At 33.5% G+C, this 13,737-nt stretch overlaps 1 pseudogene; it reads right to left on the reverse strand.

The window, feature by feature from the left end:
* Positions 1–3,442: 3,442 nt before the first annotated feature.
* The window catches only part of LOC149553957 (receptor-like protein 4), a 39,006-nt pseudogene continuing 28,711 nt past the window's right edge, over positions 3,443–13,737 (reverse strand).

Below are 13,737 nucleotides of genomic sequence, written 5' to 3' on the forward strand. Positions count from 1 at the left end.
ACAAAACCCAAATCCATCTACCTCTCATCTTCTCATCCCAATAAGTCATCTTTCCTACCACTTTTATTTGTAAGGGTCTAAAGCCTGATCAATTAATCATCTGCATATCCTAAAATCATAACACTCCAAAGAAAAGAATGATGTGCTTGAATAATGCACACTATTTCTTTCACCCACTTTATATCGATGTCAATTTCTTGCATCACCAAGTTGAGGTAGTGTAACTTGTAAGGTGCCCAAAATATGTGCTCATATCTCACCTCAACTAATGCAGAGTCTATAGCCTTAATCCACCAAAACCTTCTTAAGTTCCTAGTAGCACTCAACCCACTGCAAGATGCCAAGCAAGGTTACCAGCCTTTACCCAATGTTGACCTATGTCTCTCCAAGTGGACTCCACTTCTCTAAGGTCTTACCCCCTCTCTAGGGCTCTTAGAAAACTTGGTTCAAATTAAGGCTTTAGGGACACTAGCCCTCAACTAGGCCAAATTAGGCAAAATGCTTTCAAGGTTTCAAACAAGGACTAGTTTTGTCATTCCTAGTCCTATATACCTTAGTTTTTATTGAAAAAAAATACAAGAACTCCACCACTTAACCTTTGATTCAAATATGACCCCATTTTCCAACAATATTATCTAATATGAATCTTGAAATCTCTTCCCACGATAGTGGTTGGGTTTGACATGATTTCTATTATGTTCATTTTTCTGTATACAGGTTGGAACGGAGCATTGGGCTCATTGGGTTCACCGAAAATTCTAGCATGGTGCTCTCTAGAATATCCACGATGTATGAAATTAATGCTATTATAGTTTGAGCTAAAGTGGATGAAAAAATGATATTCAACCCTAAAATTCCACTGTAACAAAAAAAAAAAGGTTTGCTTACTCTATTCTAATCAAACATTCACTTGGTTTTGCAATCTCATCATAGGCCTAACAGAGTGATACAGCTACTATTATTAAGTAGAGGGAAAATGTAAGGGATGTGAAGAGATTGAGCAAGCTAGGTGGCCACTTGGCCAGAGCCAAAACCCTAAAAAAACTACAACCCTTCAGAATATTTATTTTTTCTAAATTTATTTTCTGCACTTTAGATGTTACTAGTTGTTTAAGAAATAAAATTTCAAAGTAGCCATTAGTTATATTTTTGTAATAAACATTGCAAAAGAGGTAAAGAAAAATGATTCTAGCTCTTTTCCACACATGCTTTTTATTGATTTTGGTACACATTTGTGCAATTGGGGCCATCTGATTTCCAAGATTTGGAGATGACACCGAATTTGAAGGGGAAACTACGGATATTTGGGTTTGGAACTTTTGATAGGATTATATTGGTTATTTAAGATTTATTTGATCATTGGTGTTCTTCTCCAATAAGATTTATGTGTGTAAGCTATGAGATTAATAAAATAATATCTCTAGTAGAGAACCATACAAATGTTCTCATGTTTTCCAAATTTTGACATTAATATTTAATGCATTTTTATTTGTCTTTGTCAATTTTCCATAGGGTTATGTTGTCACTGATATCATGAAGGTTTGTTCCTTTGAAATGGAAGTTGGAAAGAAACTAGAGCTAATACCAGAGGTACTAAAGCTCTGTATATGTGTACTTTATGTCTTTTTACATAATCTTAGAATTCATCACCTTTTGCAAAATAACTTATTTTTTGCTATGCATTTTATTTCTATGGTTATTCTTATCCAATGTCTACTTTTACATATAGGTATACACTTCTATATGCCAAAAATTACATTACCATATTATAAAATTATCTTTTGTATATGTATCGGATTGAGGCTTTAACTAACACTATTTGTTTGCTTACATTTCCTTTATAAATTCAAGATTGTACCTACAAGAGATTCTCAAGCTAGCTTCATGGACTAGCTTTTTGTAATATTTGCCTTGATTGTCTGATTCATCAGTAGACTTCTAAAAGGAGAACTCATACCTACCTTCTTGTGTGTTGCTATTTAAACAATACTTGTTCTGCATTCTATCTTGTTAACTTTATTACATAGATTAATTTATTCTATTAGAGTAATCTGATAGAGACGCACTAAAATTTGTCTTCATCATTTTGACTATAAGCACTAGCCTACAACTATTTCTAAACCTATGAATCATATAATGTTGATTATAAAGAAGCTTATTAAACTGGATTTATAATTATCAAAGAGTAGTAATAACTTCTATACAAATTGGATATGGTGATTTCAACTTGGATGCTTTACGTTAAATATATTAATTATCAGTTAACTATTTAGCTTTGATTTTCATTTAGCCAAGTGGGGTAATGACAGTATCAGTAGCTTCTTTATGGTTCTTTTAAAGTGAAAATGGTAGAACTCACTTTCTATGCACAAGAATGGTCTGTACAAGAGAATAAGAAATAAGTTATGTGACCAAGCATTATCCTCATCCAACAACCAACACTTTATTCTCCCATCCTAAACTAAATGAAAAAAGGAAATAAATAACTAGTATAATAAGATTAAAGTTTAGATACAAGTTTGAAACATGTGTAATCTCTACAAAAAATTAGTCATGATCATACTTGCTAGATTTGACCATAGAATAGATTTGGCATGCTGAGTTTGAACCCAAACTTGGAGTCAGCACCTTGATTTGGCAGACACTTGGTAGATTGAAGAAACTATGAAATATAGAGGATTTTTAGTGAACTAAATGCTTTTTCTATGCACTTCTCCTAACCAGCTTTAAGAGAGAGAAAAGTGGAGAATTACATGCTACCTTGATCACATAAACAAAATAATATTAGACAATTGTGTACAAAAGCATATTTGAAATGATGGAAAGTTGTTCTATAAAATATTACTATTAAACATTCTCAAATATTAAATATTACTATAAAAAAATTAGGAAATAAAAAGTGGTTGCTTTTTAATCATGGGATGGCCTAAAAGTGATTTTATTTTTTGTTTTCTAGAACCAAAGTGGGGTTTTTTTGGTAGTAACCTAAGGAGGGTTGAGGGTATTTGTACCAAATCTCTTAAGGTATGTCTCTTCTTAAGTGTTAGGGATGTCAAACTTAGGGCCAAAACCTGCCACATTGTGACCAAGTAGTGCCCTTTAGGACCAATTACTTAGGAGGGTAGGACCTCCTCTTCTAGCACTGGTTGACCAAGGGGGACATTCCCAAGGTGTACTACAATAAATTTGATTGCAATGACTAAGCACTTACCATGATGTAAACCCTACTCATTGTGGAGTGCACCTCTATAATCATCATTTCCTTCTTTTCACACCCAATTACAAAGAGGGAATAACTAGCTATTTGAAATGCCTTTTAATATAGCCACTTTCATATATTCATGCACTGATATGCCCAGAACTACTAAAACACAAACCATGCCATGTTTTAAGATTGATTGGTCTAGTGTGTTATGAGATGATGGATCCATCTTTAAATGACCTACAAAGCCTCAAGGACTTGTCCTTCCATCTCATTTCCATTAAGTAATACTAGTTGAAGTTGTCAAAAGCCTAGACTGTTCAGAATCATGCCTGTGTTTATTCAACAAATCCCCTTTTCTAAGAGATACTTGTCCAAGCTCCAAAAAAATACTACCTTTCAAACTGTAAGTGCTCAAGTTTAGGGTTATCAAGGTCAAGAAAGTGGTGATTTTCTCACTAATAAAAATCTATATCTTTAAACCTTGACTCCCAAGATCAAAGCAAGTTATAACAAGAGTAGAGCTATCTTTATTAGTGCCATACATTCCATGTAAAAGTAGCACATGGGTCTCCATTACATTGCATTCAATCAGGATTTTGAAAAGATTCTTTCAATTCTTTCATAGTTAAAACTTATGATGTTTCAATTGTGAAATCCATTGGAATCAATGGATAGTTCTCAAAACCACTAATTATTGGAGTTCTAGTAAGAGGTGCTAACATTATGCTCATTGTTGGCTTGGTAAAGTTGTAAGCAGTCTGTTGCCAATGAAATGTAGTGAAGCTTCCTACTTCCTTGAAGATATCTATCCAGTGTAAATTGATGCCATTGAAAATAATGTCAAACACTTGCTTCCCAATAGCAGTAATACCTGAATCAATTTTTGCAAAGTGAGAAACCAAAGCCTGTAGTGCAACCTTGTATCAACATACTTATAGTCTACATTAGAAGTCAATGTAAGATTATTTTGATACAAATGAGCTAAGAAATAATCACGAGCTTGATTTGTACTCTTTATTAGATTCTGGGTTGACAACGCCTTGCTTCCATTGAGACTATTAACATCATTGATGTTCAATTGCTAGGCACACCTAGAATTATCTATATCATTCTTAAAGCTAGGACCAAGAGCCACATGTCAGGTACCAACAATTCACCAAGATTACATGCTTACCAATTGAGGGTGAAGCATAAGACAATGAAGTTACCTAATGATTTCAAATGACCCAAAAATAGGGGCATATGTAGAGATGCTATATAGGCATACTATAACTTCACCATCTTTTGCAGAAGTAAAACAATCTTTTGCAAAAGTAAAATGATCTAAATAAGAAGCAAACTTGGCAATTTCATCTAACCAAGGTGATCTTCAACTGAAGAAGACTTCCCTTATGGAGTGCACATGGCTTATATTGGATTGGATCAATAGATAATGTGGCAATTAGTAGTCCATGCCCATGACTTAACAATCTTTTGATGAATTGAAGTGTGATTTATCCCTTCCTCATGAATGCAAAAATTTGTACTTTAAACTAGCAATTGTAGTCCTCCATCCTTTCCAGAATGGATGACTGTTCATGAGAAGAAGCTAGGGATATATTAAAATTTTAAGAAAAGTTGGGCAATGTTTCTTCTCAATTAATAAGGAGGATGAAGGTAGTTGAAGCTGGGTTGGCATTGGATTCCTTTTGTGGTTTGAGGTCTTCTAAATAGGTTGTGTTTGTTGTAGTCTAGCCTATCTATAATTGATACCTTGCTGTTTTTCTCTATTACTACTAGTAGCTATTATGCTCAAACTGTATTGATTTTGAATAAAATTTCATGATTGTAGATACGAATCAATCTTAATTATTATTTTCACAATTTTCCCATGTAGTGTTGAACTTAGTAGTTTTTTGGGCTAATTTATTGCCCCACATTTGGTCATCATTTTTTTCCTTTCATGGATTTGTCTAACTAACATTTATTTCAAGATTAAATTTCCTTCTATAAATAAATTACTATATGCTTATTTGATCAAGAGGCTTAAAATAATTGCAAATCAATTTTGTAAGGTCTTTGAATAATTTAAAGCTACACTTGGTTTCTTCTTCTTGTTGAATTCAGCATTTTTTAAATGTTGTTTCCAGTGTTGGACATATCATAGAGAACTGAGATAAGTGTTCTCATATGGGTCAATTTGGAGGTATTTTCACTTAGCCTATAATGCCATTTCTAAAATCTTACCACTTGAAATTTAAATCCCAAGAGGCTATGCACATACTACATGAGTTGCATAGAGATTTTGTATTCTTTGGTTTGTGAATGGTATTTTGTTAAGGAAAATGTTATTGATCTCTAATTTATAGTTGGAAGCATCTATGAAGTGGGAAGTTAAGTCCCAGAGCCTTCCTTGCATTGCATTTCGAAAGAAATTTTATCTTTTTAGTTCCCATTTTAACTTTAAAATCTTGCAGAAATATCCAGAATTCACAAAGGCTATTCTCGGGGATAACTTAGATGCTTTTCAAAACATTCTTAGAAGACACCATCGAGAAAGGTTGTAGCAACAATGTATACAACAAGAAGAATTAGTAAGTTAATTTTTTATTCTTTATTGACCTTGCACATTCTACTTATGGTTTTGAACTTCTAGGTTGTGCTTGTTTGAATGAAGGTTTTCCTAGTGGAAAAATTAATTCTTTGCTTGCTTTGGCATTTAGATTTTCCATGGTAGTGCTTATTGTGCTTAATGAATTCATTTCAATTTTTCATGTATTCTTGTAGATGAATTAAATAAGTGATGTCATTACTTAAATAGGATACTGATTGTTTGTTTCTTTGTTTGTTGAAGAATTTTTTTTATCATGAAAAATCCTCTTTTGATTTTGATATTTACTTAGAATGTGTAGCAATCTATAATCAGTACTTATATTAATTCTAACCTTCAGCTTGAGACATATAGAGTTTTTCTTATTTAAGGTACTACCTCTTTTTTCTTTTCTAATTCTTTAAGGACTTTGTATGTGGCAGGCACTTCTTAATGCCGATCCTTTTGATATTGATGCACAACGGAAGATTGAAGAAATGATTCGACAAGTATGAATAATCTGATCATAGTGACGATTATAGAAGAGTCATAGAAGCATAAACTACATATTTTGTTATATATGGCTAGTATACAATCATAAATAGTGTGTTGAATACATTATAGATAACAGTGTGAGTTAAATGGTTGCTTTAGTTAATTTATCTTACTAAAATGTATATGCATCCTTAAAGAAAAATCAACAAACCAAAATTATCTAACTGAAGTATTAATTTCTAGGAGCTTTAGGATTTGCCTGTATTTAATGTTTGAAATCTAGCCATTTTTACTAGACCCAATAGGACCTTAGAAATCAGTCTAGAGGAGAGGCCCAAAATTCACGATGTGTGATTGAAAAATATAAAATTGCCTGTAGACGTACATTTCTTAAAGAAAGGTAGTATAGATTATATGCATATTTGTCTGTAGCTTCTTCAAAAGACCTTGGATAAGTATTTCTATTTAATTGAATCATTTCTATGATCATCTTCTGATGTTTTCTATAAATCTATTTTCTGTAAATGAAAATTTTATTGATACATAATGATATTTGTTGTATAATTGATTTGATCATGTATTTTATAGTCTGTATTGCAAATATATCACTAAAACTCCTACTCGTTTCTAAAGCATTGTGAAATTACTAATCAAGATAAGTTGAGAATATATCCTAATAATAAAATGACCATAATCAAAGAAATGATGCATCTTTAATATAATTTTGGTTTTGAAGTGCAATGTATTTCATATCATTTGTCAAATCTAGTGGCCAACTTATTTTAAAAGCATCAATTTGTGTCTCTAATCCATTGTTGATCTTTCTTTAGCATTTATTTTCTTTAAAAAATCATGCAATGCTGCCCCTAATTATCGAACATTGAAGAATTTCCCAATCCATAGCCCTTAAATAAACATTGTTGACCAAGTTGAGATTACAAACCTTATTCAACATGCTTTAACTTATTTTTTCTGCTTCAGCTTCTAAATCAGCACTCACATAGGGGATAGGAGCCGACAACAAAGATGAAGATTGTCAATCTGTGGTGCAAGTTAATCAGTGAGGAGTTCTTAAACTATATTATGCAATCAACAAATACGAAGTTTAAGTTGTGATTGTCCTAGTAGACATGCATGCAAAATAAACAATATCAAATTTCCAGAATCCATTTGTAATGCAAGTTCATTTTGGATTTGATTGTGTGTGTTTTTTAGCATCATTGTTTCAAATCACTTTATGTAATCCATCATCAGGATAAGAGAGTGCAGGATGCATGCAAAATGTCAAATCATAGGTAAGGCATGTGAACTATTTTATAGAATGCTTGGAAGATTTTGACCAAGCACTGGTAAAAATTTCAACCAATGCTTGGAAGTTTTTGACCAAGCATTAGTTTTCCTAGAAGTTTTCTACCAAGCATTGGTCAAAATTTTAACCAATTCCTGGTAGTTTTTGACCAAGCATTGGTCAAAATTTCAATGAATGCCTGATAGAAATTGCACCAAGGCTCTAGAAAGTTTTTGACCAACGGATTGGTCAATATTTTGACCAACCAATAAGTTGGTCAAAATTTCAATGAGAAAAACTTTAACCAATTGGTTGGTCCAAATTTCAACCAACCTAGGTCAAAATTTTGACCAATATTGGTCGAAAAATGAGGTCAAATATACTAGTGATATTCCAATCTGATTTCTTTATCCTACACTAATTCTCTAACAAAGTGATATTTTATAGCAATGTGCTTAGTTTTGGAGTGCATCACTGGGTTCTTTGATATGTTGATTGTGTTGGTGTTATCATAGAACATGACAATTGATTCTTTGATCTCAACCTTCATGCCTTCCAACAACTGTTTAAACCAAACAATGTTAGAACAATTCACTGCTGCTACTACATACTCTGCTTCTGATGTAGATTGGGATGTGTAGTTTTGCTTCTTGCTTGTCCAATATACCAACCTTTTACCAAGAAAGAATGATCCACCACTTGTACTTTTTTTGTCATCAAGATTTTTTGCCCAATCACCATTAGTGAATACCTTTAGGTCTAAGTTTCCTCCAAGTTTGTATCATAATCCATAGTCTTCAGTGCCTTTCAAATATCTCAAGATTCTTTTGATTGATATCATATGATTTTCTCTGGGTTTAGCTAAGAATCTTTCCACTATCCCAACTACTAAAGAAATATTAGGCCTTGCATGAACTACATACTATAATTTTCCAATCATTGATCTGTATAAGGTCTGATCTACCTCTTTGGAATCATCATCTTTGGTAAGCTTGAGTCCAGTACACATAGGGGTTCCAGCTGGTTTTGAATCTTCCATTCCAAACTTCTTGAGTATCTTCTTGATATACTTAGATTGAGTAATGTAGATACCATTCTTGTTCTACTATATCTATAATCCAACAAAGAATTTTATCTTACCAAACATGGATATTTCAAACTCTTTGTTCATTTTTTCTAAAAATTCTTTGCATAGATCATCATTCCCTGTAAATAGAGTATCATCCACAAATATCTCTACCAATACAATCTTGTTATCTAGTCCTTCCTTAATATACAAACTATTATTATCATTAGTTCTTTGAAAACTAATCTGTATAAGGTAGTTATGTAACCTTTCATACCATGCTCTAGGAGCTTGTTTCAGACCATATAGTGCTTTGTGTAATTTGCAGACCATGTCCTTTTGTCTAAATCAACAAAACCTTATTGTTGTTCAATGTAGACTTATTTATCAAGAATACCATTGAGAAATACAAATTTAACATCCATCTGATATACTTTGAATCCTCTATGAGCAACATATGCAATTAGGGTCCTAACACCTTCTAATATTGCAATAGGAGAAAAAGTCTCACCATAATCAATTCCTTCTTCTTGAGAATAGCCTTTACATACCAATCTAGCTTTGTTTCTTGATACTTGTCCATCCTCATTCAGCTTATTTCTGAATACTCATTTTTTTCCAATCACATTTTTATCTTTAGGGCTAGGAACAAGGGTCCAAGTTTTGTTCTTCTCTATTTTTTTTCTATTTTTTCATTCATAGCCTCAATCCAACTTTCATTTTTCAATGCATCTTTAACACTTCTAGATTCAAAATCAGCAAGTAAACATGTACCTTTTAGCTTACTTCTTGTCATAGTACCTTCTAATTTATCTCCAATATTCTGATCAAGTGCATGCTACCTTATGATATACTTGGCCAATATAGGTTCTTTGCCTTTTGAATGAATTGCACTATCTTTATTTTGAATCTCAACTTCTGGCTTGGGTCATTCAGACTTGGTAGGCATTAACTTGGTAGCTTCAGACTATAACTTGGGTCCTTGTGACTTGATTTATACTTGTTGCAACTCGGTAGCTGAGGAAGACTTGGGAGGTGAAATCTCTTTATTGTTAGATGTGCCCAACAATGTATCAAGTTCAAAGTAGACAAATCTTATGTAATCTTATGGTTCCCTTTTGCTTTCTTCTTTAGTCTTTTCTGCAAATTCATCAATTCTCACATGTGCACTTTCTATGATTTTATGAGTAGACAAATTCAAACATCTATATGCCTTACTTCTACAAGAATATCCTAAGAATATGCCTTCATCACCTTTCACATCAAACTTTCCTTTTCTAGACTCTTTCAAGATATAACATTTACTTCCAAATACTTTTAGGTAACTTAAATTGGGTTTGTAACCATACCATAATTCATAGGAAGTTTTATGTGAGTCCTTCTTCAGCTGAACTCAGTTCAAAGCATGAACTACAGTACTGATGGCTTCCTTCCAGTATTTGATAACAACATTCTTTTCAATCATCAAAGTCCTTGCACAATCCATGATGGATCTGTTTCTTCTTTCAGCTATTCCATTTTGCTTGGGAGCACTAGGGGTTGATAATTTTCTTTTGATTCCCCTTTCAATGCAAAAGTTATTGAATTTATTGGAGATGAACTAACCACCTCTGTCTGATCTTAAGCATTTCAATCTTTTTCTAGTTTCTTTTTCTACTCTTGCTAGATAACATTTGAATTTCTCAAATGCTTCTGACTTTTCTTTAAGATACATAATAGTCATCATTCTGGAATAGTCATCAACAAAAAGAATAAAGAATTTTTCTCCACTATAACTTCCTATTACAATGGGTCCACACAGGTCAGTATGTACAATTTCCAAGACATCTTCGTATTGATAGTTTTTTCTCTTAAAACTAGTCTTTCCCATTTGCCAATCTAATAATTTTTGCATAAAGCAACATCTAGTTTCTTCAAACTAGGGATACCTCTTACTTTTTTGAATTTTCTTATCTTGACCATGTTATCAAAGTTTACATGACATAATCTTCTGTGCCATAATCAATTTTCTTCCATTTGAGCAATAAAACATGAGCAATCACCAAGATCAAGATAAAATAGGTTATCTCTTATTTGTTTACCTGATCCAATCAGATTCCTTTTGTCATCCAGTAGGCCTACCTTGCCATGCATAAATTCTACCTTGAATCCAATATTGATTAGCTATGCCACACTTAGCAGATTATGTTTCAGTCCTTCAACCCAATAGGCATTGTCACATACAAGTTCATTGGTTAATGAGATTCAATCTTTCCCTTTTATACAACAAGGTTCGTTGTTTCCAAACCTTACACTACCTCCATCATAATGTTCAAAGTGTTCAAATTGTGTTCTATCTCCAGTCATATGATGTGAACATCCACTATCTATGATCCATGTGTCATTTTTACTAACATGAGAGATAAATGGCATCTTATCTTCTTCTTCATTAGATTCATCTTTTACAGTAATGTATACTATTTCATCCTCACTATTATCAGAATCTTTTGCCATAAAAAAAGTCTTCTTACTTTTTTCCTTGTATGATTTCTAATTTTTGAAATCCTTTTTGTTTTTGTACTTGTGATACTTCTTCTCATCCTGTCTCTCTTTGTTTGGGCACCTAGCAACAATGTGACCAATTTCTTCACATGAAAAACAGATTAAACAAACTTTACCTTTGTACTTTCCTCTACCTCTAGAATATTTCTTTACAAGTAAAGCTTCAACAACTTCAAGATCATTGTTAGAACTTTCCTTTGTTTCCTCTTCACTTTTTAACTGAATGTCCTTTATTTTCTTACCTTTCTCTTTGAGTGAAATTTTAGCTTCAAATGCAGACTCAACATTTTTGGAGGCTGGAACATAATTGTCAAAGTTATCTAGCTCAAAAGTTGTCAATCTTCTAACTAAAAAATCCAAACTTAACTTGTGATTTGAATCACATCTCTTTTCTTGAATAGCAAATACTCTTATTGCATAGATAGTAAGCAATGTTCTGAGAACTTTACTTACAACAGTTTCTTCCTTGATTTGACCTCTAGAAGCTCTGATTGCATTGACACTAGCTTTGATTCTTTCCACATATTTGGCAACATTTTCATCTTATCCCATTCTCATCTAATCAAATTGTCCTCTAAGGCTTTTTGCTTTGGCTCTCCATACATTTTTATCACCACCATAGATGTCTTTTAGCTTGTTCCACATATCAAAAGCAATTTTGCAATCTTTGATCTCATCAAATTCATCATAGCTGAGAGCAAATTCAATATCAACCATCACTATGTTATGGTTCTTTTTCTTAGCAAGATCTCCAATAGATAATGTACCAGTAGGAGTTTTGTATTTTTCATCAAGGCATTTCAAGCCTAAATCACTAATGGTGGCCAGATGAAGTCTCATGAGTCCCTGTCATGCTGAAAAGTTGTCTCTATTTAGCTTTGGAATCTCTCTTTTGTAAGACATCTTGATCTTTAGCTTAGGTCCTTGAAACCTTCCCTAAAAGCACCAAAAGCTCTTATACCAATTGTTGGAAATATAGGAGTAAGTGGGAGATAATTTCCACAACAAGTCAAATTGTGATATTGCCATCAGGATTTAACTGTGTGATTTTTGAGTCAAAATCATTGACCCATGTTTCATGAGTAATGATTCAACATGAATCCATCCCTCATGAGAATAAATGGAACACTTAGCACTCATTGGATCTAGGTGATGCTCATAGGGGTGAAGCACAAGGACTTCTTGGGAGGTCACCCATCCCAATACTACTCCAGCCTGAGCATGCTTAACTATGAAGTTTCCTCCATGGTTAAATCCAAAGCTTGCAACCCCATTTGAAAAACCTTCACCAAGTGTTGTGCCTTATGAAACATTCATTAGAAAGCCCGTTAAGCTCATCAATTGATAAGTAGGAGATAATTTCAACAACAAGTCAAATTGTGATATTGCTATCAAGATTTAACTGTGTAATTTTTGAGTCAAACTCATTGACCCATGTTTCATGAGTAGTGATTCAACATGAATCCATCTCTCATGAGATTAAATGGAACACTTAGCACTCGTTGGATCTAGGTGATGCTCACCAGGGTGAAGCACTAGGACTTCCCAAGAGCTCACCCATCCTAGTACTACTCCAACCTGAGCGCGCTTAACTACAAAGTTTCCTCCATGGTTAAACCCAAAGCTTGAAACCCCATTTGAAAAACCTTCACCAAGTGTTGTTCCTTATGAACCATTCATTAGAAAGCCATGGCTCAATGAGTTTGACTCAAAAATCACACAATTAAATCTTGATAGCAATATCACAATTTGACTTGTTGTGGAAATTATCTCCTACTTACTCCTCTATTTCCAAAAATTTCTAATGAACTGTTCTAAGGCACAACACTTGGTGAAGGTTTTGCAAATGGGGTTGCAAGCTTTGGGTTTAACCAATGAGTAAATTTTGTAGTTAAGCGCACTCAGGCTGGAGTAGTACTGGGATGGGTGACCTCCTGGGAAGTCTTGGTGCTTCACCCTTGTGAGCATTCCCTAGATCCAATGAGTGCTAAGTGTTCCATTTATTCTCATGAGAGATGGATTCATGTTGAATCACTACTCATGAAACATGGGTCAATGAGTTTGACTCAAAAATCACACAGTTAAATCCTGATAGCAATATCACAATTTGACTTGCTGTGGAAATTATCTCCTACTTATCAATTGATGAGCTTAAGGGGCTTTCTAATAAATGGTTCATAAGGCACAACACTTGATGAAGTTTTTTCAAATGGGGTTGCAATCTTTGGGTTTAACCATGGAGGAAACTCCATAGTTAAGTGCACTCAGGCTGGAGTAGTACTGGGATGGGTGACCTCCCTGGAAGTCTTGGTGCTTCACCCCTATGAGCATCACCTAGATCCAATGAGTGCTAAGTGTTCCATTTATTCTCATGAGAGATGGATTCATGTTGAATCACTACTCATGAAACATGGGTCAATGAGTTTGACTCAAAAATCACACAGTTAAATCCTGATAGCAATATCACAATTTGACTTGCTATGGAAATTATCTCCTACTTATCAATTGATGAGCTTAAGGGGCTTCCTAATGAATGGTTCATAAGTCACAACACTTGGTGAAGGTTTTTCAAA

This window comes from Cupressus sempervirens, chromosome 6 (assembly GCF_028749045.1).
Source record: "Cupressus sempervirens isolate cs-2001-9-10 chromosome 6, ASM2874904v1, whole genome shotgun sequence".
NCBI lineage: Eukaryota > Viridiplantae > Streptophyta > Pinopsida > Cupressales > Cupressaceae > Cupressus > Cupressus sempervirens.